Source organism: Lichenostomus cassidix, chromosome 2 (genome assembly GCF_008360975.1).
Source record: "Lichenostomus cassidix isolate B80296 chromosome 2, HeHo_3.0, whole genome shotgun sequence".
Classification (NCBI taxonomy): domain Eukaryota; kingdom Metazoa; phylum Chordata; class Aves; order Passeriformes; family Meliphagidae; genus Lichenostomus; species Lichenostomus cassidix.
In genome coordinates, this window is record NC_139482.1 from 76,785,893 (window position 1) to 76,810,653 (window position 24,761).

The 24,761-nt window shown below is 36.8% G+C and overlaps 1 long non-coding RNA gene across 2 annotated transcripts; it reads right to left on the reverse strand.

Moving 5' to 3' along the window:
* Positions 1-2,760: 2,760 nt before the first annotated feature.
* LOC146441644 (uncharacterized) lies at positions 2,761-22,127 on the reverse strand. 2 transcript variants are annotated; one of them, XR_014850466.1, is made up of 3 exons: positions 21,947-22,127; positions 6,817-6,968; positions 2,761-4,181 (listed from the first exon to the last, which is right to left on the reverse strand). It is a non-coding gene; the product is annotated as an uncharacterized LOC146441644 (long non-coding RNA). The 2 variants fall into 2 exon arrangements; XR_014850467.1 differs by lacking the exon at positions 21,947-22,127 and adding an exon at positions 19,675-19,777.
* Positions 22,128-24,761: the final 2,634 nt, after the last annotated feature.

Consider the following 24,761-nt stretch of genomic DNA (forward strand, 5'->3'; position numbering starts at 1 on the left):
TTACTATGTCACATTTTCACCAAGTCTAACAGCATTCTGATTGCTACAGGAAAACAATGTAATGAAAATGGGAACTGCTTAAGCCACCTCCTATGAATTTTAATGATAATGGAGGTAGTCATCTCTGTACTTTTACATCCACAGCTGTTGGTATCATGACTGGAATCAGTCCTCCTTCAAATTAAATTAGTAATATGCAGTTTGTAATGAATGTAACATTTAGCAGGTACACTTGGGTTCTAAATAATATTCTGAGGCAGATCTCAGTAGTGTCTATTATGATAAGGGTGTAATGTGGATGAATTTCAACTTTTACTCTAATCAAACTCTTTCAGCCACTTCTTCATTATCATGCAAAACCTTTCCAGGTGATATGTCCCAGATTTGATCTCAGTCCTAAAACATTTAAAAGGGCAATCAAAATCAGTGCAAATGTTGCTGACAGTTTTGAGTGGATGGAAGAAAGGGAAAAAATAGGGTGTTTTTCAACAGATATTTTTGACAAACACTACCAAATTGTTACCTCTTCTCATAAGCTTCCTGAAGAACAGTTAGATACATGGATATGGTTTTAAACCCCCACATTCCCAAGGAAACATGCTGATGAAACCTGAAATGGAGTGACAATTTTAACTGTATTTTTATTTTATACAGTGTTATAGGCTAATGGCTTTTCAGAAAGTAGGTGAAGTCCCTAAGATAAACATCCCCTTCTTTGTAATAAAATCTAAATATATTTAGCAATGATTTGATTTTTATATATTTTACTACAATACTTATGTTGCTGATGACAAGCACAGAAAGCTAGGAAATTCAGATGGAAAAATAAAGAATTTGAAAAAAATCAGCATAACATTTTATTCCAAAATTGAAAATTAGGACCACAAATTGCTTTATAAAAATAAATTAATAGCTGGTCTCTTCTCATCATCAAAGAGTTCATAACCATGACTTCAAACAGTTACAGTCTTCAGGAAATCATTTGATAAGAAGGTGCTAGACCTTTACACACTACTGACAATATAGCCACAAAAATTCTACAGGGGAAGAGCCATCATGAAGGCTTCTTAACCATTATTTTTAAGATGCTGTTTTGGAACTGTTCTTAATTTGCAGCTATTCTCAAATGAATATTTTTTTTATGTTTCTCAAAAATTTTCCTTTCCATATTTCCTTTTCTGCAAGGTTCATTAAAAGTCATGTAAAATGTGTGGAAAATGTACTTCTATAATTTTACAAAACTTCAGAAATTGTTGATGGGATGAACTGTAGAGGCATGATAAATATATTTTGTCCTTATTGCTTGCTAAAAAACTTCATTATGTCTATAGCATAGTGAAACACTGACTTGTTTCAGTATTAAATCTCTCAAAATTTTCAAATTTCCATGAGAAAACCTCTACTTGGGAAATTCTTCTCTCACTATTAAATATGAAACTAATTTTTCTCTTCAAAAGATATTTCTTGACTCCTGGGTGGGGATGGGATTTTCTACAGAGCCATGTGATCACATAGAAAATATGCACAAACACATTATCCTGTATTTCCACTGTATAAAATGCATTTGTACTTGAGTATTAAAAATATATTCCATTTAATATATCTTTTCCTAGTCCAGCTATGGCAAATCCTTTTTATTAAAATGGCCAGGTTTTAATTTTCAGATGTTCCTACTATATACACTAATTTCCACTTTGCTACATTTTCTCATACATAATGTATTAAACTGCTTCTTGTTGAGGGTAGGTTGTTTCACATGCAGTGCAGAACTGGAGAGAGACAGAATCCCATCTCTTGTCTGCTTGAATTTTAAGTACCTTTGAAGCAATTACAAGTACAAAATGCTTCAGAAAAGAAAGAAATATTTTAGAGGACAGTCACATCTGCTGAAAGTTTTTCTGAATGACCATGACTATTCTTGGAAAGGTCAGCTTTTCTGGAAATGTGCTTTCATCATAATATCTCATTTATTTAACATCTCATCCTTTGGACATATTTGAGATGGATGGATATAAAAATCAAATCAGTATGCTGCTGAGGAACAGGGTAAGAAATTAAGCATTACTGAGAACTGATATGGGAAGCTCGGAGAGAGATGCAATATAAAGAAGAACTGCAACAGAATAACAAATAAAAACAACCTCACTGTGACTCCGTCACAGGCCAGTGGCACAGGCCAGCAGCTGGTATGAATTGCCATGGCATCCATTTTGGAAGTCTAAAAAGGCAGTGTCAGAATCATTCTCACTGACCTTTCTCTAATTAGTGTCATAAAGCTACCCAGGGATATTGTATAATGAGTTCAATAAACACAATACAAAATTCTGAAATACTCTGTCAGAAAAGACACTGGAGAATGTAATGCATTGAATAAAATTAAATTTCCACCTGCACAGAAAATTCCTCATAATATTGCATTGTGCATAATATGTGGAAACTGAAATGAGCTACTTGCAAGTATTTTCAATTCCATTTCAGATTTCATGATCGTTTTCATGCTGCAAGATATTATGTTATCTTTGAAAATAATATATTCAAAGTAGTTTTCCTGGGTAGATTGTGTACATAACGTGATATTACCATATGATAACAAAATAATTACACTTTTCACTTTATTTCTTGCTTTCTCTTCCAAATATTTTTGGTTACATTCTACATTAAAAAACTGAAATGACACTCAATATTAAATCCCCTGACATCATTATGATATTCAGTTCTATAAGAAAGAAAATATAAACAGGAAAACAGTGACTGGTGAGATTCTATAAAGTGACAAATTTTCCAGTTCTGACTCAACCCAAAATTTCAGGGAGATTACATTTTTTGGTGCCTCTATTTTTTAAGTAAAAATACATATAAGTTTTCATCCCTGTATTCAGTCTTTTAGGCCGGGGAATAATGTTTTGTATAATGTGCCCACAATCATGACTTTTGGGTGCAAAGGATACAGAACTTAAAAATATAAACTTAACATTTACTGCTTTGGAAGGGATAGAAATAACCAGCATAAGGAAGAAAAATAATGATAAAGGGAACTTTACCTTTCCCATTCTTTCTCCTTCAAAAAAAAAAATAAACCAACAAACAAAAGAAAACCGACCAAAAAACTGTTAAAAACTGCAGGAAAATAATGCACTCTATGCTTTATTGTCCTGTTATGTGTTACTATTAACAGACGAGTAACATATGAATTGGTTGTAAGTTAAACCTTAGTTTTAAAGCTTATTATGTGGTTCATTTTTGAAATTTAAACTTATTAACTAATCTTAAGGGACTCAAGTATGCATAAGCTTTCTGCAAAATAGGCAATCATAGTAAAATAGCAAAAGTGCTTGAATACGAAAAATAATCAGTAAAAAGACAGGAACCAGTCCTAGGAACAAGTGGCCTTTTCTTTCAGGGGAAGAAGTCACTGTGGGCCTTACCAGAGGTACATGTGCCTGTGACATGTGGTGTATTATATCAAATAATTTCTAGTTAACCTGGAAACAATAAGTGACTAGCAATGTCAAAAAAAGTATTGAAGCATGAATTATGCAGGGTATCAAGAATGAGAACCAGGAATGAAAAACTTCAGGAAGACCCTAAAAGATATACTATTCAGAAGCACAGAGGTGGATGAAATTTGAAAGACTTGCACAGTGATGCATGTAATTAAAAAAAAAAGAAATCTTCATAGAATCATAGAATGGCTTGGGTTGGAAAGGACCTTAAATAACATCAGGTTCCATGGTCACAGACAATATCATTAGAGCAGGTTGCTCAAAGCCCCATCCAACATGACTGTGAATGCTTCCAGGGATAGGATTTCCACCACTTCTCCTCACAACCTGTTCCAGTGCCTCACCACCCTTGAAGGAAAGAATTTATTCCATAATATCTAATTTAAACCTACCCTCTTTTAACGCCATTCCCTCTTGTCATGTCCCTACATGTCCTTCTAAAATGTCCCTTTCAGCTTCCTTGTAGGCCCCTTTAGGTAATGGAAGGCTGAAAAGAGGTCTTCCCAGGGCATTTTCTTCTCCAGTCTGAGCAACACCAGCTCTTTCAGCCTGTCTTCATGGGAGAGGTGCTCCATCCCTCTGATCATCTTTTCGGCCCTCCTCTGTGGTCACTCCAACAGGTCCAATTCCTTACATTTGGAGTTCCAGAGCTGAACACAACACTCCAGATGGGCTCTCCTGAGAATGGAGTAGAATGGGAGAATCACCTCCCTGACATTTGGTCGTGGTTCTTCTGACACAGCTCAGAATACACTCAGCTTTCTGGGCTGCAAGTGCACATTGCTGAGTCACATTGAGCTTCTTGTCAACACCACCCCAAGTCCTTCTCTTCAGTGCTGGTCTCAGTCCATTCTCTGCACAGCCTGTGTTTGTGCTCAGGACTGTCCCAACCCAGCTGCAGGACCTCACACTTCATGAGGTTCACATGGGTTCACCTCTCAAGCTTGTTAAGATCTACACATAATGTGCTACTAGCAAACCAATACCAGTTAGGATACTTAGGGACTTAAATAGCTTAAGTTCCATGAAAATAATAGTTTCATACTCCATAGCTATTCAAAAAGCAAGTTAGATATCAGGCTTTTGTGGTGAGCTGCCCTTGACATGCTGCTAGATGCCCACCCAGCCACTGCCTCACTCCCCCTCCTTAACAGGAGGGTGGAGGATGGAGGAAATCAGCTGAAAAAGTTTGTAGGTTGAAATAAAGAGAGGGAGATCTCTTACTAATTATTGTCATGAGCAAAATAGACTCAACAACTTTTCAGGGGGAAAAGGTGTGGATATATTGTTTTCTGTTGTTCCCCATTTATTCAGTTTTCACCTCAGTATCAGGGAAGAAATAGGACTAAAGTTGCTTTGCTTGGGTAGTGCAGAGGTGCTGAAAACAATTTGCTGCTGCTGTAATTCCTCGGAGAAGTAATTAATTGAGAACTAAGCAGCAATGAAAGAATGAGTGCAGATGCAAACACTGCAAGCAATCACATATACAGTCAAATTGCAGCTTTAGAGGTTACAATATCAAGATCTACCCTCTGCAGAAACAAAGACCTCAGCTCAAAATAGGTTATTTAATGAGTGACTTCTGTTTGTGCAACTAGGACTACAATGCATAAAATAGAATGTAAACCCAGCAGCAAGGCCTGTGGGAGAAAATAATAAGGTATCTCCTCACGCTGATAGATATATTTCATTCTGTTCATCTGTTCAGCTCTGATTTACTCTCTATGAGAAATCAGCAGCAGTCTGACCTTCGTCCTGAGCACAGCCACATTCTAATTCCATAAATTTTTCTTTTAATCTCAGTGTCATAATGTAGATGGGAAGAATCAGTTTCATTTTAATGACCCAGCCATTTGTTTCGTGTGACAGACATCATATTATTTAAACCTATCAGCTTCTGCTTTTTTTCTTGGTGTGAGTACAGATCAGTATCTTACATCGTGTTAGCCAAGCTTGACTTACTGGTTGTAGTTTTTGGTGGAAAAATTATTTCAAACATGACTTACATTCCTCTTTTTACCTATACACACCAGTGAACTCTACTGTCCGGTGTCTGATACCCAGCTAATAAAGATTAATGGATTCATTTACCAGATTGTCAGAATGTTATTAAAATGCAAATGGTTGGTTTCTGTTAATTGTTCAATATCACATACAATTAATCTGGGGACTTGTACACTTGTGGTTTTGGTACAGTTCATCTAAAAGCTTGAGGAATAGAAGAAAAACCAAAGTTTTGCTGTTTTCCCCAAATAGTTAGATGAATAATAGCACTGAAAAGGTAGCAATTGTGAGCTGGAAATGAATTAGAGAATTGTGAGGTTTATAACCACTAGATGCAGGAATAAATAAAAGATGGAAGCAATAATTACTAGATAGAATTGCTAAGAAAAGAAAAATTTTTTGTGAATGGAAAACGAAATCAACAACTTCCAGTTTATACCAGCTAGGTATCAAAATTTTGATTCTGAATTTGAAAAACTTAATTTAACATTAACCAATATTTTGCCTGAACCTTTTGCAGAGTCTGGCAAAGACTTTGGAAGACTAAGTCCCAGGTAAATCAGCTAAGTTACTGCAGCTATGAACCCTTGAGCCAAAGGCTGGAGGGCTTGTATCTAGCAGCTATTGATCTGTACCCTGAATGTATCTTATTCCCCCTCCCCCTTTTGTTTTTTTTACCTGAAGTACTTCAGAATTCCCTTCCCTTCCGTTCCCTTCCCTTCCCTTCCCTTCCCTTCTTCCCTTTTTTTAAAATGTAACATGCATAACAACTTTAAATTTGAACATTCCAGTTTACAATCTTTTTAACATATAGGTTTTTTATTTAAAACACTATCTTAGAATGTGGGAGAAAAAAGATCACAGATTCATAGGATAACCTTAGTTAGGGGAGATCTCTGAAGGTCATCTTGTCCAACCTCTCACTAAAAGCAGCAGTGCAAAAGAAATGGCATTTTCATGGTCTTAGGAAGCTAACTTTTGATAATTTAAAAAAGATGGAAAGTCGAATGTTAGCAGAATGCTTTTGGAATTTAATCATATTTAATTTGTGTACTCAAACAATGAATAAATTATTGTATCTCAATATCTTTATAAAACAGAAGAAAATGTTAAATATAGTATTTATATAGCATTTATACACTTACTAATACTATTTTATTAGACAGCAAAATTCTCCTGAAGGCACAAGGAGAGCCCCTCCCCTAAAACTCTGATGGTAGAATACATAGGAGTTTGCAAATGTACTAAATACGATAATGGTACATGCATATATACCCTTGCTCACCGAGAATAAAGTAGGAATACTTACCCTTTCCTATGAGTATGCACTTGCTCTGTGTAAAAGAGATATACACTGCACTAGTTCTGTTTCTTGCAAGATTGCAGCTGATGAGGAGCTATGATGCTTTTAAATTTGAAATGCCTTTAAATCCAATTCCAAATCTGCACATTGTAGTTTATCTAAAGACAAAAAAATTTCAAACCTCATCACTTCCATTGAAAAATAATAATTTGTTTTGTCATTCTCATCTTTAAAAACTATATTTAGCATTATCTTTAATTACTTTTTTTTTACACATTTAGCTATTTGTTTAGTACACTGTTCTAAATACGGTAATGTAAATTCAAAATCTATTTACAGCATTAGAAAATAGACTTTTTTTTAGAAATCCTATTTCATTTGTAGGTATTTTGTACAGACAATAATCCCTCTATCTTGGCTTTTAGTGGTTTGGTTTTCTTTACTATTATTATTAGTTTTTTTTCCAGAGAGGAGTATGTGGATTAAAAATGTTTTTATCTTTTGTGTGCATTTCACTTCTTGAAACTGCAGACAACCGAATAAAGCAGCTTCTTTCACCTGTTTAATTACCCATGTCTTCTTTTTCTCTGCATAGCAGTCTTATCAACAGAAGCCAATTATGAAACCCAAGCTTGACTGTCAGGCGAATATTAAAAATTATGAAACAGTGCTGCAGGATGACTGTCTTTTTGTGACTTCCTCATTTTCTTTCTAAGTACCTTTCTCCCCCTTCAAATAGTGATATTTGTAAAGGTTAAATTCCCATGTGAATCTGAGCGCAGTGTAAGAGAAGTTCTAAAATGACTCTACTGTTTCAACTGAAGTAATTTCAACATTAAAATGACTCAGATTTAAAATGCAAATGTATTTAGTATCATCTGTGGATTAATTCAAACAAAGAGTGACAGTTTTCTTATAGCCTTCACTAAGAATTTCTGTTTGAAAATTTTTGGAAGCAAAGCTGTGTAAATCCGGATTTAAGAGAGACCTGCACCCCAAAATACAATGGCAGCAAAGAGTACATTGACAGTGTGTTCCTTGCTGCTTTATAGCTGTTAAACTAATGATGTGAAATGGAAATATGCCAACACAATACACCACTTGTGTTAAATTATTCCTAAGTGATGACTACATCTATATACTCCTACTTCTTAATGAATACATCCTGCCTACTAATTTTAGGTGGGTTTAATGTTTAATGGCTTTGTGGTTCTCCTACCCACAAAAATTACTTAAACCCCTTATGACACAGTTCAAAATTATCTTTAAACTTCAACCCATCCACTGCACAAGAAGGTACATACTCTAATGTGGCTGATACTTTCAGCAAATCTTTCTGGATGGTGTTAAAGAGCTGTGACTAACAGCTAGCCACAAGCCCAGTCCTTCATATACCCTTCATTTAAATCATTATATCAGCAGCAGAAAGAGTCTGATATATACTATTATTGATTAAAGCTAATATTACTTTCTTGTCACAGTAGATCTACTGCTTTGTCAATTTTCCAACACTTGTTTTGACATTCCTCTGATCTGCCTCCTCCTTTGCATGACATCAAAAAAAGAAAGATAAAGTGTCTCAAAGTGCAGAGAAATAGATGAACACATAAAACTGGAAGGGAAGAATATTTTCTCTCAAAAACTCACTATTAGGCTTTGACTACAGAATATGCACGACACAGCAAGTTCAGTAAATCAGAGGATTGCCTTAGAAATAAAAGCTAAGGAGCTCATGTAGTCAAGGTTCATAATTTCTTATATTGATCTGAGCCACTGAAAGAAATAACCAAATGCATGTTGAATGAACTTCTGAAGGAATTCATTTTAGCTGTCCTACCTTCATATTTCCTTTTAATAAGACAAAATGTTTTAATGAACCCAAAATAGAAAAGTAAATATGTCCAGAACACAAGTTGCAGTAATACTTCAGGTAATGGCAATACCATCAAAACTATCCATAACAGCCTTAGCCTGGCACTGCAGCACTATGATGGTTGTCATCACTCCGTCTCTGTGTTAATGACACTGTGTTATATAAATAAACTATAAAGTAGATATCTATATCTATAAAGTAGATATCTATATCTATAAAGTAGATAAAGTACATGAACTCTTGCTAATCCTATAGCCCAGGGAAGGCAACTCAGTACAAGAAAGGAATTCTACAGGATACACAACCCACCACCTTCTGAGGTGGTTGCAAAGCTGTGGAAAGTCTTGGAGATGCTACAGCCTGGTCAGTGTCCAGTACCTAGAAGGCAGGCAGGCAGGCAGGCAGGCAGGGAAGGAAGGAAGGAAGGAGGGAAGGAAGGTGGTTTCCTTTGGTCTTGTATCCATTAATAAATATCAGTAAGACAAAATTATATTTTTAATGTGGCCCCATTAAATCACTGTGTCAGATGAACCAGGTACAAAAAGAAACCTTAGGAGAATGAATCACCTTCTTCTACTGACATAGTGACCATGTTAATTCTTTCATATTATTTCTGTCCTCCAAATTTAATAATTTATTACCAAGCACAGAAAACAAAGAAATATACAGGCATCTCCCTCAGAGATGAAGATTCTAGTGAAAGACATCTTTATTATATGTATATCATTAAAATGAAACTCAATAGAGTCTCACAGTGATAGCAAACTCAGTTTAAATAAATGAGCTGCAGTAGTCAGGGTGGTGTCACCTAGAACTACTTTTACAGTTTTGCTTCAGTGCTGTATATTTGTTTCAAATGTGCTTGGAAAAGAAAGTTTGATTCTCGAAGTTATGCAGAGTTGTGCTCTTGGAGTATATATCATCAGGAAAAATAATGGATCATGCCTTTCCCTAGACAAGGAGAATTCTAACTGATGTTATATTTTTGGCACTCTATGTTAGCTTAGCAAATGAGGTGTTGTCTAAAACATATATAAGATTTATTGTCATCTTATCTTCTATTTCTTTCAGAAAATATAGCAATTTAAATGGAAATAATAATATTTTAGTCAAACTCATCTTCCTAATTTTTTCTCTTACCCTCATCTTCTTTCTCTACATTAATTAGTTGATTGCTTGGGTGTTTTTTTTTGTTTTCTGTTTTGTTTTGTTTTGTTTTGCTTTCCAAGGAGCATCACATTCACAGAAATGTAGGAATTAATTATCTTATATCCATTTTTATTGTACTATAAACAGCAGGTAAAGAAAAAAAATATAACTGATAGCCTACTAAAAAGGGAAAAGATATTTGGAGCAGTACACTGACAGGTTAAGGGAAGACAGGTTAAACCTAGGCAAAAAAAGAACACCTTTAGGATATAGAATGTTTTAGTTCAATTGCTATTTTACTTTAAAAAATAAAATGTAGGACTTCAAAGTCCAGATTTTATTTAAACGTTTGCAGTTTTTCCTTTTTTTATTATTTTTCCAGCTGATTTTAAATTAATTTTCTCTGTGTTATCCTGTGGTGAGAATGATGGGAACAAGACAATTTTATAGCTCAGACTTTCTTAATCCCTCCTTCCCAGTGCTACAGCAGTCACATTTTAATAGTTTTTACAGTAAAGGCCCCCAGGGATGGATTTTATTGAGATAGTCCCATTTCTCATGTCTTTTCTCATGGCTAAGGGGCCCAAGATACAGTATGGAAAACACCAATGCAAAACAGGTGATCAGATGTGAGTAGAAAAAAGGATGCACACAATAAAATACCTATATGAATCCTAAATTTTACGTCTCCTGCTGTCTCTATGGGGTGAATACCTAGTGCTTGACACAAACCCATTTTTGGTACTTAGATTTTGATTGAGTAACAAGACTGAGCTCCAGTTAATGTGAAGCAAGATTTCACAAGAGGCAAGAGGATGGAGGAGACCCTCTGTGCAGATTTACTTGTGATTACATACTCTGTCATCTGCATTTACAAATTCCAACACCCAATGTAAAACAATTTAGGAAAACTTGCTTGTGTCTGTTTATGTCAAGATTGGAACTTGTGAACATTTCTGCCTATGTCCAGCAACAATTCCTCTGTTTGGCTCTGGCCCCTATCTCAGTTATTCCAATGTGTGAGTCAGATATTGGAAATAGAGGGACACAGCTTGAGTTTTTATTAATGGCCAATAAAAGCTAAACAGAAAGGAAAAAAAAAGAAGGAACAGAAAAATTATCTATGTATTTAGCTTCAGTTCACAGGAGCTTTTCTTCAAGTTTATTTTCTCCTAAATATATCACTAACCCCAGCACGTTGCTGGGCAAAGCCACCATCTCCAGTGAAAAAAGTACTTTGAAATAGACATTAAAACCATTAGCAGGGAAAGTTAAAGATGGGACTGAAAAACTGGGAGTAACAGTAAATGTGAGTTAAACCTTTACCTGTGTTTTGGAGCAAGTTCTGTTTTTGAAAGGAGTTATGTCACATACATTAACAGAATATTACTTAAACAGAAGTAGGAACTATCAGTGATCATAATGATACTTCAGAATTTGTTTTACCTTTTTTCCTGCCTGTGTTCATCACACTGCTGGGACATTACACGGAACAGCCATATAGAGGTAGAAACGCTTATTTGAAAAATTTATTTTAGAATCTACTAATATAGACCTGTACAAAACCAAGTTAACTTATAAAACTGTGTTTGTCTTGCTTTGTTGCAAATACCAATCCTACTTCTAAAGAGTTTTTCGAAAGAATGATTAAGGAAAAAATACATTTCTGATTCATTTATCTTATTGTATTTAAATTACAGACACATTTTATCTAAAAATTATCAATTATATTAATTTTAAATTTTTTTAACTACTTTCAATTTTGCTCAAAATCTGATTTGTCTATTTAATGCCTTCATATCTGAAGTTTTGTTTATATGAGAAAGATTTAGCAGATCTTCTTTAAAAAGTCCCAAATTCAAATAGAAAAAAGTTATACTTTTTTCTTCATTCACACTGGTCAGAGATATTTAAATTGCATATTATTTAACTACCTAATGAAATCAATCTTCTTTCCCATTTAACACATTGAGTATTTTCCACTTATGATATTATCTCTTCTTGTTTCTTTCTATGAGCCAAGCAGCCAAATTTGTATCTGCATGACAATTTCTCATCATTCATCAATTATACAGTGCAATGTACACCAAGTTGGTGATTATGACTTAATTGAATTTTAGCTTTGTTTTTTGACAGCCCAACCTCACTTCATCAATTTACATCCTGTAGAAGTATCTTCCAGTAAAATTCTCAAGAGCACTTTCTTGATGACCACTACATCTTCAGTTGCTAAAATGAAGTGACAAACATTTCAATCAGGAATGGAAATTTGACATCCTTTTCAATGTGGAGCTACCCTTTCTTTTTTGTTGTCCAAGTACCTTTTAATCCCTGTTTGAATGGATATAGATCAAGAACTGTAGATTTGATTATGTGGGTACCACTACATACATCTAGATTTTTGTTTCCTTGTGAAAGTTTCATTTTCTTGCTTTTGAATTATTGTTCAACAGCCTGTGTTCTCAGCCTGTATTAGAGATGAAGCAGTCAGGGTACCATAGCGCATTACAATAAATATATTTGTAATTATGCAGGCACTTCATGAAGCCAGCAGTCTGATGTTCAGCTTGGAATTAAATCAGCTTAAGGGGCTTAAGGGTGATGGGTTACCTTTGAATTGATTCAGGAGAGTAATTCACTTAATACTTTCCCAACCCACAAGCTCATTCTGAAAAAGTCATTAACAACTATGGAGAAACACCCTTATCACATAAGACTGCTGGTTCTCTAGCCTAAGAATTCCTTAAAACCATTCACTTTGTTAAATAGACATCCCAACCTAAAAAGACAAAATGAAGCCTTCTTGTAGTCAAAAAACATCACAAACTTATTTTAGCCATGCAGTCTTCCATACAGCAGCTAACTAAAACAACGTCTTGAGGCTATCACAAAGAATTTTTTCTACTAAATTTAACCGGTTATTTACTTATGCAAAATTATTCTGTAATATCTGTAAAAATCTGTGGTGAGAGATCTCCCTAAAAGCCTTTCAGAAAGACAAGCAGTCTGTATTAATGAAGCTCAGTCATAGTCATCTTAATTCATTAGGAGAAAAACTGATTCACAGTAGGTCCTGTCAGACATTACTAGAATTTAACCTGGCTCTATATTTAGAATTCTCTAGAATTTAACCTCTATGCAAGTCAAGAAAATATTCTAAAATGAAATCAAACTATTTAATCAGAATCCACTAAGTTTAGGAGTTCCCACTGTATCTAAAGAACTTCTAGCACTAGTAGCAGCTGGGAATTGCCTCCAAGTATAAATGGATGTAATTCCCAGCTGCTAGTAGTGCTAGATATAAATAATTCAAAGTTTATGTTGACAAAAGTGGCCAAGTTATATCCAATACATAGCTTCATACTCTAATTATCATATAGTGCCAATTTGCAAAGCCAGTGTTTCAAATATCTCCAAGCTCAGGAATGACTAGATGGTTTTCATATAATTTATGCAAAACTGACTTTTCAAATTATCACAACATAGAAAGAACCTCAGAAAAAAAATTTTAGAAGAAGAAATGTGGATAAATTACCTTTTTTGAATACACCAGAAACTCAATAGTAACTAGATTTAAAGGGAAACACATGCAGTTCAAAATTAACCCATTTGAAGGCTGAAGAGAAATACAAAAACTTTTAGGAGCAAATGGTATCAGAAGCCAGTGATTAAAACTAAATAGGGGGCTGAAAAAAAGAAACAGAGGAATGTTAAATAAAGTTTCTTCTCACACTGTTCCTTTTAAAAGGTTTATGATTTAACAAGAATAGAGCAAGAATTCTTCTATGCTTACATACTATCAAGTAAAATTTTCTCACTGAAGAGAAATTGAAGCTTCTTTTTAATATGAACATATTTTGGGGTTTTTTATTTGGGTTGGTTTTTTTGTTTGTTTGGTTGGGGGTTTTTTTGGGAGGGGTTTTTTGTTTGTTTGGTTTTGCTTGGGGTTTTTTTTGTTTGTTTTTTTTTGGTTAGTTTTGGTTGTGTTTGATTGTTTTGTTTGATTGTTTTTCCCAAATAAAATGTTCTTTTTCTCTTATCCTTGGAAGGATTTTTCTCATGTGATGTTTATCTGAAAAGGTGTTTCATTCAAAGAAGATCATGCAACCAGGTAGGTCACGAAAGTATCTTTTTGACAATCTTCTGTCTCTTTCATACTTTTCAAGCTTTCCTTTTTATTGAACATAATTATGGTTTAAAGGACACAGATGTCTGTTTCTATAATACCGACATGATGTATTAATTTTTATTAGAACAAAATGTAGGAATTTTATTTACATATGTAGGTAACTGTTCATGTGAGAATATGTCCTCATCAGCTAGTGAAATGTTTGCCAAACTGCATTCAGGGAGCTGTGCATGCTAGTTAGATTTCATGTTTTGAAATGAAAAAGGTGACGTTTAGTTTAAAAAAAAAAAAGTGTTGATGTGATGAGTTGTTGACCTCCATCCTCATGCATTTTCACCCGGGGTTTCCGTGCCCAGGTGTTGTTGGTGAGGCCTTTGCCGGGTCTGCCCCGCCCGGCCCCACGGCAGACACAGCACATTCCATCGGCCCCATGGCAGGGCAGGCTGAGCCCCTCAGCCCCGGGGAAAGCCTGGCCAAGGGAGGGCAAAACGCTGCCCGGCAGCCGGGGCTGAGCCAGGGGAACCGTGCGGGAAACAGCCCTGCGAGCCTGAGGGGAGAGCGGAGCAGGGACGGAGGGAGGAGAGGCCCGGCAGGGATGGCCCTGCGGCACGGGAGGGACACCGGCGGGACAGGGATTGCCTGCAGCCCCTGGGAAAGACTCACGCGGCAGAAAGCCTGAGGAGGAAGCATCGGCAGAGATGAGGTGTTACAGAGTGACCACAGCACCCCACTGTGTGTCCTGTGTGCTTTCTCGGGGGAGAAGGGAAAGGAGTCGGGGTGAAGAGTGAAGCTGAGCCTGGGAATGGATTGAAGAAATATGGTTTTATATGTCAGCTATGTAATATCTTTTTGTTTCCCACTACCTGTAAATATTAATTTTAATTGCTAATAAATTCATTTTCATCAAGGTGAGTCCATTTGCTGCAATAAGGAATCTTCTGTCTTTGTTTTGACCCAGTAGCTTTCTTGTTCCACTTAGAAATATTTCATCCTCTCTTCCTACTGAGGGCAGAGGAGGGAGTGAGCAACTAGGTAGGGCTTCAGCTTTTAGCTAAGCTTAACCCACTGTGTCCTCCTTCTTTGAATTAGCTGTAATTACTTTCAGATAGCACAGGTTTGCAGTGAACAGTACGATTAAAAATGATTTATACTGTAACAATGAAGCTGGTGCAGTGTGAGTGCTTTTGGGAACATGTGGTCAACTACCAACATAAAATGAAAGATGAGCATAATAAAGAGTTAATTTTTTTTTTTTTTTTGGCTATGCAGATCACGTAGCTTTCTTTTCCACTTATGACTTATTAATAGTTGTCCAGTTAAAGTGCAAGGTGATTTGTACACTGGAGTATAAAATCTCCATTATGAACATTGATTTGGCTTGTACCAAGAGCACTTGAGTTTAAAATAGGTGTTTTACAACAGTTCACAGTAATATATTTTATTGCCTACTATGTGAACAAAAAAGACATTTGAAGCCATAGTGAATCATGTCCAAAACAACTAAGGGAATAGTTTTTGCATGATCACAGCTTTTGAAACAAAAGGCTCAAATGTCAGAAGAAATTAAAGATGACATTTGATTGAAGAAGGGCAAGGAGAGGGGCTTGAGCTTAAAGTTTCTGCAAGGTCAAGGAAAATGGAATCTGACATCTGATTAGAAAAAAAGTGGTTCCAAAGGGATGCACCATTACCCTCAAATCACTAACAAACCACTATCTGAGGATGGACAAGTCTTTCTGGAGTGATCAAGAGAGTAAAGCAGTTTCTATGATTTCTGTAATCCCAGACCTTTACTGTTTAAAACACAGAACAACTTAAGCATACACGAGAAGGACAAAAAGTGGTGATTAATTCAATTGGCTTCAGTATATCGAGCCATCTTGCAGCTCAACATTATCTAAATAAATAGAACAGCATTTTGTGCTGCGGAAACACAGCTCAATCTTATCGGAACTTACAATGACAACAGCCACATACAATGTAATATCAATTTTTTTTTCTCCTTTGTCTCACGTTATAAAAAGCAAAAAGAGTTATGAGTTCACATTATATGAAATAACGTGATATTCTATCAGTTGATATCACAAAACTATCCTTTTCTTAAATGGGGAGAGGTAAGAGTAAATAAAGAATAGCAGCCAGAAGCAATTATGTAAAACTCTGAGCAGTATTCCCTAGAGAGAAAGATATGTACATTTTCCTGTCTACTTCCATTAAGTGTATTCATTTCAAAACTAGACACTTTCCAATACAAACAGAGCAAATTCAATTTTGTTCAAACAACATTCCCTTCCAACACTTCATGTGCCAAGTGAGAAACGCAACACAAAGCCTCAAACAAATTAAACATCTCTTTTAAGAACAATGTAAATGTTAGTAATTTACTTTCAGTAATGGGACATTTTCTGATTCGCTTCGTGATTGCATTTGGGTGTTGCGAAGAATAAGCTGTTTGTTTCAACCTTAAATCCTATTTGTGTACAAAAAGATTTTGTCAACCTCATGAATGTCAAATAATACATTGTAAATACAGTCTTTGTTAAGTGCTTTTACAGAGATTTATGCAGGCTTCAATAAAAAGGAAAAAGATAGGAGTAGGTGAATCCATCATATGTGTCTCTACTGAGATGAAGTGATATGGCCATTTTATTCAACTTACAGAAACAATTGAACAAATGTCCTCAACAAAAATCTGCAAGATACATATATACATATACACATACACTTTTCATCTATCTGCTACACATCCCTGTTTGACTGCAGATGACCTACGTAATGTACTTACTGACCACTGTAGAGGAGGCATTGAAGGAAGGAAGGAAGACATTAGAATTTTCTTTATATGCATGTATTTGGAAGTTTATTATTTGACAACAAATAAAGAGGAAAACCTTGGAGGAATTATCAGACTAGAAGGTGAACTTGCAAGGAACATGGAAGAAAGGTAGTATATCAAGATGACAGTAGAGACAAAGGTTCCAGGTCATTCACTTAGAGCTTGATGTAGAGCTTGTCTGTTATAAATTGGGATTTTCCACTGCCACCCAAGGAAGGGAAAGACCAGGAGGGTTAAATAGCCAAAATGGGTGAATATGAGTCATGGGTAAAATATGGAACTGAAAATTTGAAGTGATACTGATATTGAAGTATGTTAAGTATACAGACATATGCAGGCATATAAATGTGAAAAAATACAAGGTATTGGTATGACCCTAAAATAGAAATGGAACAATTTTGATAAACTAGGTTCAAGAAGATGAATTTAAACAGGAAGGGAGGAAGAGACAATACCTCTCAGCGTGATGAGAATAGAGGATTCCATCCATGGAATGAAATGAAGAAAATTCAACTTATTCGTCTTGGCACAATAAAGTTAAGAAGGAATACTCCTCTGCCTAAACACAGCAGAATATAGCTATTGGAAAGAACAGAAACTATTCAAATCTAAGAACCTACTGGCATAGAAAGAACAGTTGTAGAGCAGTCTGCCTGTATGGTTGGCAGAGGTAGAAGAGTGGTCTAGCTCTAACATGGATATGGTTTTCTGTAATATGAACGTACAGAACCCTGTGATCTGATTCTAGTTTCAAATGCTTCCTAAATTCCTATCATTCATGTTAAGAATATACTAATTAGGATTATGCTGGTCTGTATCCTTTAGATAGATGCAAAGAAACTGTCAGATGTATAACCTAATGCTTTGCAAAGAAAGGGAGAATATTTCTTTTGTTATCTCTATCCTGTGCTAGGCAAGAGAATAAACAGGGATGTGCTGTGAAGTATATTAATCCTTGAGGCAATAATGCTGCAGGGAAACATCAGTCAAAGAAATGAACATAGCAACATCTGCAGAGGGTCAGGCAAAGACTGTGCTTAAGAGCCTAAGTCTGTGAAGTATAACAACACTTACATGAGTACAAGAATATTTACATGCTTATATTGTATTTATATATATACAGTTATAACCTTCAGGCATTTGCTCCCCAGGTGCTCCCTAAAACAGATAGAGTTTTTAAGCCCTGAGTAACTTTGAATGAATTTCGTTGTTCATAAACATATTCAGGATCCTTTTAAACTCCATTAAGGTTATCAGCATTGATAGTGTCCTGTGTGAGTTATTTCCATGACTGACTTAAAATTTGTGGAAGAGACTATTTTTTTGCTCTAGTTCTGAGCTTGCTACTGTGTAACTTCATTTAATCCTCCCTAATTTTTCTAATAAATGAAGAAAAAAGCAAGAAAAACCCCTGTACATTTTCACCCCTGTTTCTACACATTAGGTGTGTAGATGTTTCCAGTATTCCCCTCATTTATTTCTTCTCCAGGCTGAAGTGTTCTTTCCTTAATTCTCTCTTGTACAGGAGTCTCTTACCCTGATCATCAATCAGTCTCCTTCCTCTGATCCCAGGGAAACTGTCCAACATAGCTCCTACACTGAAGTTCAGAGATATAGTTCATAAGATGTTTTGAACATGACTCTAAAGCAAAATAGAAGAATCATATTTTGAAGCTCAATGGCAATGTAAATTTTTGAGGACTTTGTAATTTGCAGACTTCAATAAAATGTCTTAAATAGAGAGCCAATATTTGGGATCTTAATTTAGAATCAACATTTCAGAGAATAATGAGTACTTTGTAAGGACCTTTCTCTTCCATGCTGTTGTGTGTTTTCCATACTTGAAAGGAAGGCTACTCAGACCCTTAGCATAAAGGCAGAACAATTCTTTTCTGACTCTAAACATTTAGCCAAATTAAGTGCCAGAACATCATAATGACAGAACTAGAACACACCTTTACCAGTGTTTTGTTACATCAAGATAATCACTTAAGCCTGATAAAATCTGTTGCAGTAAATTAAGCATCAGGGGAAGCCCTGGACACCATCAAAATCAATATTGAAATGCAATGTGACAATGATAACCACAAACACATAATCCATTAAATTGTCCCATGATCCTTCTTTCAAGAAACACCAGAATAGTGTTAGAAAATGGGGTACTTTCACAACTATCTCAGAGTGTATATATATATGTGCTGAAATATTTAACAGGTAGCTTCAGATTTGTTCAGTTTGTAACAGTATTTGGCAAGTATAAGCAATAAGACGATGAATTAACTCCTTGTCTTTATTATTCATCTGCTACTGCTTAAGCAGGAAACACATAAATATATCTGGCAAAATTGCATTCAGATTCCTATCTGAGATAATGTGCCATTTTAGCAGATCTTTTAGACAAATAGATACTGCATAATTCTATTAATCTCCAGCAAAAACAGCTGATCTGAGTGACTGAAAACTAGAAGTGGAGGGTTGTGTGATAACCTGAAGAGTGATGGGCTTAGTGGGATTCGAAATACCTCAGTGTGCTCTTTCTTATGAAGATGCATTATTATTTCAGCAATGAATAAGTTGCATCCCATGACAAAATATCAAAAGGACTCTCAATCATGCTCACTTTATTGATAGACATAAATTTTGGCAGTTTTTTGGCACTTCTCAAGAGCATCCCTAAAGTTACAGGCTTGAATTTCTCCATCTCACCAAAGAACATATCTCTGAACTGAAGTAATTTGTTCATTAACAATATTCATATTCTATTTTTTTTACAAGAAAGATCTTGCCCTCTAGGCTTGAGCAAAAGCACTTGATTTAAACATCTCTGTATGAACACGACTAGAGAGACAGACACTGCAGCATGTTCCCATGCCTCACATGAGCTTTCTCTTCTAGTCACTTTGGATCTGGATTAGAAGTGTAGCTTCTTAAGACAGCATGTCTTTGGTCACAGCACAACACAAATGTATTTCTGAGCTTCTAAAACAAAGTGATTTAAATAGCAAGTTAGCAGAAGGGACTTCTGCAAGGCACCACCCACCTGTTCCCTGATTACTTTGCCCAAAGGCATGTATTTTTTTAAGATAAAACTAAAAGGGATTTTACACCTGCTAACAGCTGCTAAATGCAGTTGCCCAATAGGTACAAGGCTGCCAGCTCCCAGTTCCCTGGTCCCCACAGATATGCATTCACAGCCACACACCCTCAGAGCCACAACCACCCCCATCATATCTACATATATGCACAAAGGTCAGCACAGGCAGGAAAAACAGCATTCACACAACCACAAACAGGACAAATTACTTCATCCTGTTCTGCCCTCAGTCTGGTCAAAATGAACCCTCTTAGAGGAAAATATACACATGAATACTGGATTCCTCCAGCAGCTGGTCTACCCAGTAACTGCATCCTCTGACCTTCCAGGTGCTGGCATTTGGGTGTGCAAACTCTAGAGCCTACACCCCAATCCAGCTACTGATACTCAGACCTCCTCTCTGATGAGGTTATTAGGGCATTACGCTTCCTTTGCATGTGTGCATGGACCTTTCATAACAACCTAAAAATACTTTGTACTTTGACATTTTTTTTTCTGTCTGCCCTGGACATCCTGCTACTGGCCCAGGAAATATCCTGGCTGATAGAAAGCATCACACCTTGCAGAGGTGTGTGGTTGCCTCTTAACTAAATTGATGACAAGTGTCTTCCCAGCTCTAGGAGCCTCATGGTTTAAGACTGATCTTAGGTTCAGTCCTATAATGAATGAATCTAGAAGTCTACCTGAAGGCAAAAAGTACATTCACCAGCTATTAGCTCTCTACACTGTCTCTGTAAGGCTTAATATCTTGCTCATTATTCCTTTTTTCTTTTTGTTAGTTTTGCTTGGGCAAACTCCTTTAATACTAGTCAGGCAAGCAGTATAACATTACACAGTTTAAAACAAGGCACATAAATCATCCCCAAGCTCATTGTTGCCCTCTTTCCCCAATAAGCATTGCCATCTTGAAGTTGTATTGTGAAAGAAAAGAAGAGCATTCTGATTTGTAAACATACGATACCTTGATTTTTTTAAAAATTATTGCCTTCTTTTTCTGAAACCAGGAAATTCAAAAACCACTGCACTTTATTCATACCCAAGCCAAGTGAGATAGCTCTTTGTCAATGATGGGGATTTAAGCTGCTAATTAAGGCAACTTTCCTGTGAGGATTCATCTTTTTACCAGCTGCCAGGATAACCAGAGTTCATGTAAACATGGTACATTTAATTGTAAGAAAGGTATTATTCCACATCTCTCTCCTTCTTTACATTTATTAGGAAGCATCAGCCATTAAAGTCCATTTAAATTTTTCTGCTTCTGCTCCCACTTCTTGAAGATTTCCTCGAGAAAATCTGCCAACAGAGGACAAAACATTTATTTGGAAAACAGTGACAGGATAGAATTGCAGTCTTCACAACCAGTTATAAGCCCCAGTCCAAGATTAATCTGCTGTATAAGAAGGAAGACATGCCTTGAGGGAAGGAGCAGCAGCAGCACCACAGGATTTCTCCTCCTTATGTTAAGTTAGGCCACAAGGTAACAGAAGTCATATACTCCAAATACCAGATACAGACTCACAGCAGCCTCACTCTAACCTGCAGTCACTATTACCACTGCTCATGAACGCATGTTTACACAATCTACACCAATTAATTTTTCCCATTATTTAAGGCACAAAGCATGAAGCCGACCCAACAAGCTTGATGCAAATCTTTGGGGAAAAGATAGTAAATTGTCCCCAACTTGACATGTTATGTGAGTGATTACAAAATCATAGAAGGATTTGGATTGGAGGGGATTGGTGGGGACCATCTGATTCAAACTTCCAGTCAAATCACAGCCAAGTTTCAGTTTACTATCTTGAAGGGTATTTGAAAACATGTAATTATCCTTCTGGAGGGATAATTTGATTTTCTGTCTTATTGCTTAAATAATGTCATTTATTACTAGCAATGAAATCTATGTTTTGCAATTAAATACTTTAATGAGGAATAGTGTATAATCTCTCAATAGAAAAAGGGTATTGCATTCAGAAGGTGAAGGGGAATTTTATTCTATGATAAGAACTTGGATTTTAGGAAAGCAAACTTTCAGATCTTCATAGATTTACTCACCAGGACTTTCTAGGAAACTGCTCTCAGGAACAAGGAAGCAGAAGGGCAGATCTTTAAGGACTCCTTCCATGGAACACAACAGCTAGTGATGCCCAGGCACAAGAAATGGGACAAGGAAGGCAAGACACTGGCATGGGTGAGTGAGGCCTGCTGGTCAAACCAAAGGCCAAGAAGCAAAAGTATAGGCAATGAAAACAAGAACAGGCATTTGCTGAAGAGTGTAGGGATGCAGTCTGTTTGTGTAGGGATGAAGTCAGGAAGGCCAAGGCGCAGCTGGAGCTGAATTTCGCAAAGATAAAAAAGCGAGGGCTTGTACAAGAAGCCCTTGGCTAGAAAAGGAAGGTCAAACAAGGCATATTCCTTCTGAAAAAGAGGGCTGGCAAATTGGTATCTACAGATGAGAAAGCTCAACAACTTTTGAGTTGAGTACTCAATTTTTTTGCCTCAGTCTTTGACTGCAGCCTTTCTTCCCACACCTCTTGAGTGAGCGGACAGCAAGATGGGGATTGGGAGAGAAAAGTGCTTAACTCTGTAGGAGAATCACAGAATTATTTAGGTTGGAAAAGACTTCTGAGATCATCTATTTCAATCCTTGGATTTATCACCACTTTGTCAACTTGACGATGTCACTAATTTCCATGTTCTGCCATGTTCTTGAACACTTCAAAGGATGGTAACTCCATTCTGGGCAGGCCATTCCAGTTTCTAACAACTCTTTCCATGAAGAAATTCCTCCTATGTCCACCGTGAATCTCCTCTAATGCAGCTTGAAGCTGTGGCCTCTTGTCCTGTCATTAATTGGCTGGGAGAAGAAACCAACCCACATCTGGCTACAGCCTCCTGTCAGGTGGTTGGAGTAATGAAAAGGTCAACCCTGAGCCTGCTTTTCTTCAAGCTGAACAACCCCAGCTCCTTCAGCTGCTCCTCATAAGACTTGTGTTCCAGGCACTTTGCCAGCTTTATTGTCCTTCACTGGAACTGCTCCAGCACCTCAATGTCTGTCTTGTAGTGAGGGTCTCAGTGATGAACGCAGGATTTGAGGTGTGACCTCACCAGTGCCAAGTATAAGGGGAAAATCCCTGCCCTGATCCTGCTGGCCACACTATTACTGATACAGGCCAGGATGCCATTGGCCTTCTTGACCACCTGGGCACACACTGCTCAGGTTCAGCTGCTGTTGACCAGCACCCCCAAATCGTTTTAACTGGATGCCTTTCTGGCCACTCTGCCCCCCGCCTGTAGCACTTCATGGGATTGTTGTCACAGCAGGGTAGGGCCCAGAATTTTGTCATGTGGTACCTCATACAATTGGCCTCAGCACATTGGTCCAGCCTGTCCAGATCCCTCTGTCAAGCCTTCCTGCTCTCTGACGGATCAACACCCCCACCCAAATTCATGTCTGCAAATGTACTGAGGGCAAACTCACTCTCTTTGCCTAAATCATCAATAGAGAGATTTAACAAGACTGGCCCAAGTACTGAGCCCTGGGAACCCCAGCAGTGATTGGCTGCCAACTGGATGTAACTCCATATGCCACCACTCTGGGCCTGGCCATTCAGCCAGTTTTTACCCCAGTGAAGAGTGCATCTGTGTGAGCCATGGGCTGACAGCTTTTCCAGGAGAATGCTCTAAGAAACAGTATTGAAGGTTTTGCTGAAGTCCAGGTAAACCACATCTACAGCCTTTCTCCTATCCACTAGGTGGGTCACCTGGTCTTAAAAGGAGGTCAGGCTGGTCAAGCAGGACATGACTTTCATGAGCTCATGTTGGCTGGGCCTGATCCCTTGGTTGTCCTGCATGTGCTGCGTGACATTACTGAATATGATCTGTTACATAACCTTGACAGTCACCAAGGTCAAGCTAATAGACTCACAGGCTCCCCAGATCATAATTCCAGCTTGTCTTGTGGGTGGGTGCCAAATTAGCCAACCACCAGTCATCTGGGACTTCTCTGGTAAGCCAGGACTAACAATAAATGGCAATAAAACTATTATGTAAAGACAATTAAAGACAAGTTTTTCTCAGTTCACACAATCTCCATTTCTCAGAAGTTTGCTGGTCGGGGGACTTGCTAATCAGAAATGACAATTCAGAATCTTTATCCATCAGAAACATGTAACATTTTTAATTTAGCCCTGGAAATAGATTTATATAAATTAAGTTTTAGAGATACATTAAGTTAATTATTTAAATAATCAGCATACAATAGTGCTGCAGTAACAACTTGACAAAAATATCCCCGAGCGAGTTCTAAGTCATGTTGACATACTCCTCTGTGAACAGACAGATCTGTCCACAGGCTGTCTGAGCTGACTACTTAGGAGCCAGCTCCAAACACTAAATCAATATAGGGTTATAAACTGAAGCCCACCCCTTGTGCCTCTGTAACAGACACAGTGACTCAGTGTCCTCTCTGAAAAGCTAAATGACTGTGAGACACACATAGAGGTGTTGTCCATATGTTGCATATTTTTATGAAGGTTCACACATTGTTTGAGAAGATGTCCCAAATGCTAAGAGCAAGAAGAGTTAATATAAATTATCTCATCGTGACCCAGGCATATCTGTTTTTGCTGGTTCCTCCTTAAAATGAAGGATTTTTTTTTTCAAAAATTACTATAAAGAACATATCTTGCAAGTGAGGTCAGGTCACAAACAAAACTGTGTATTGGGAAAGTAGTATCAATTTCATAAGTTCAGTATGCATCTCCCTGAGGTTATAATAAGATTAAATTAGGATACTCGGTTTAAGATGCCTAAACCTCTACAAAAAAAAAAACAAACCAGAATTATTTGAACTCCACATATTCTGAAA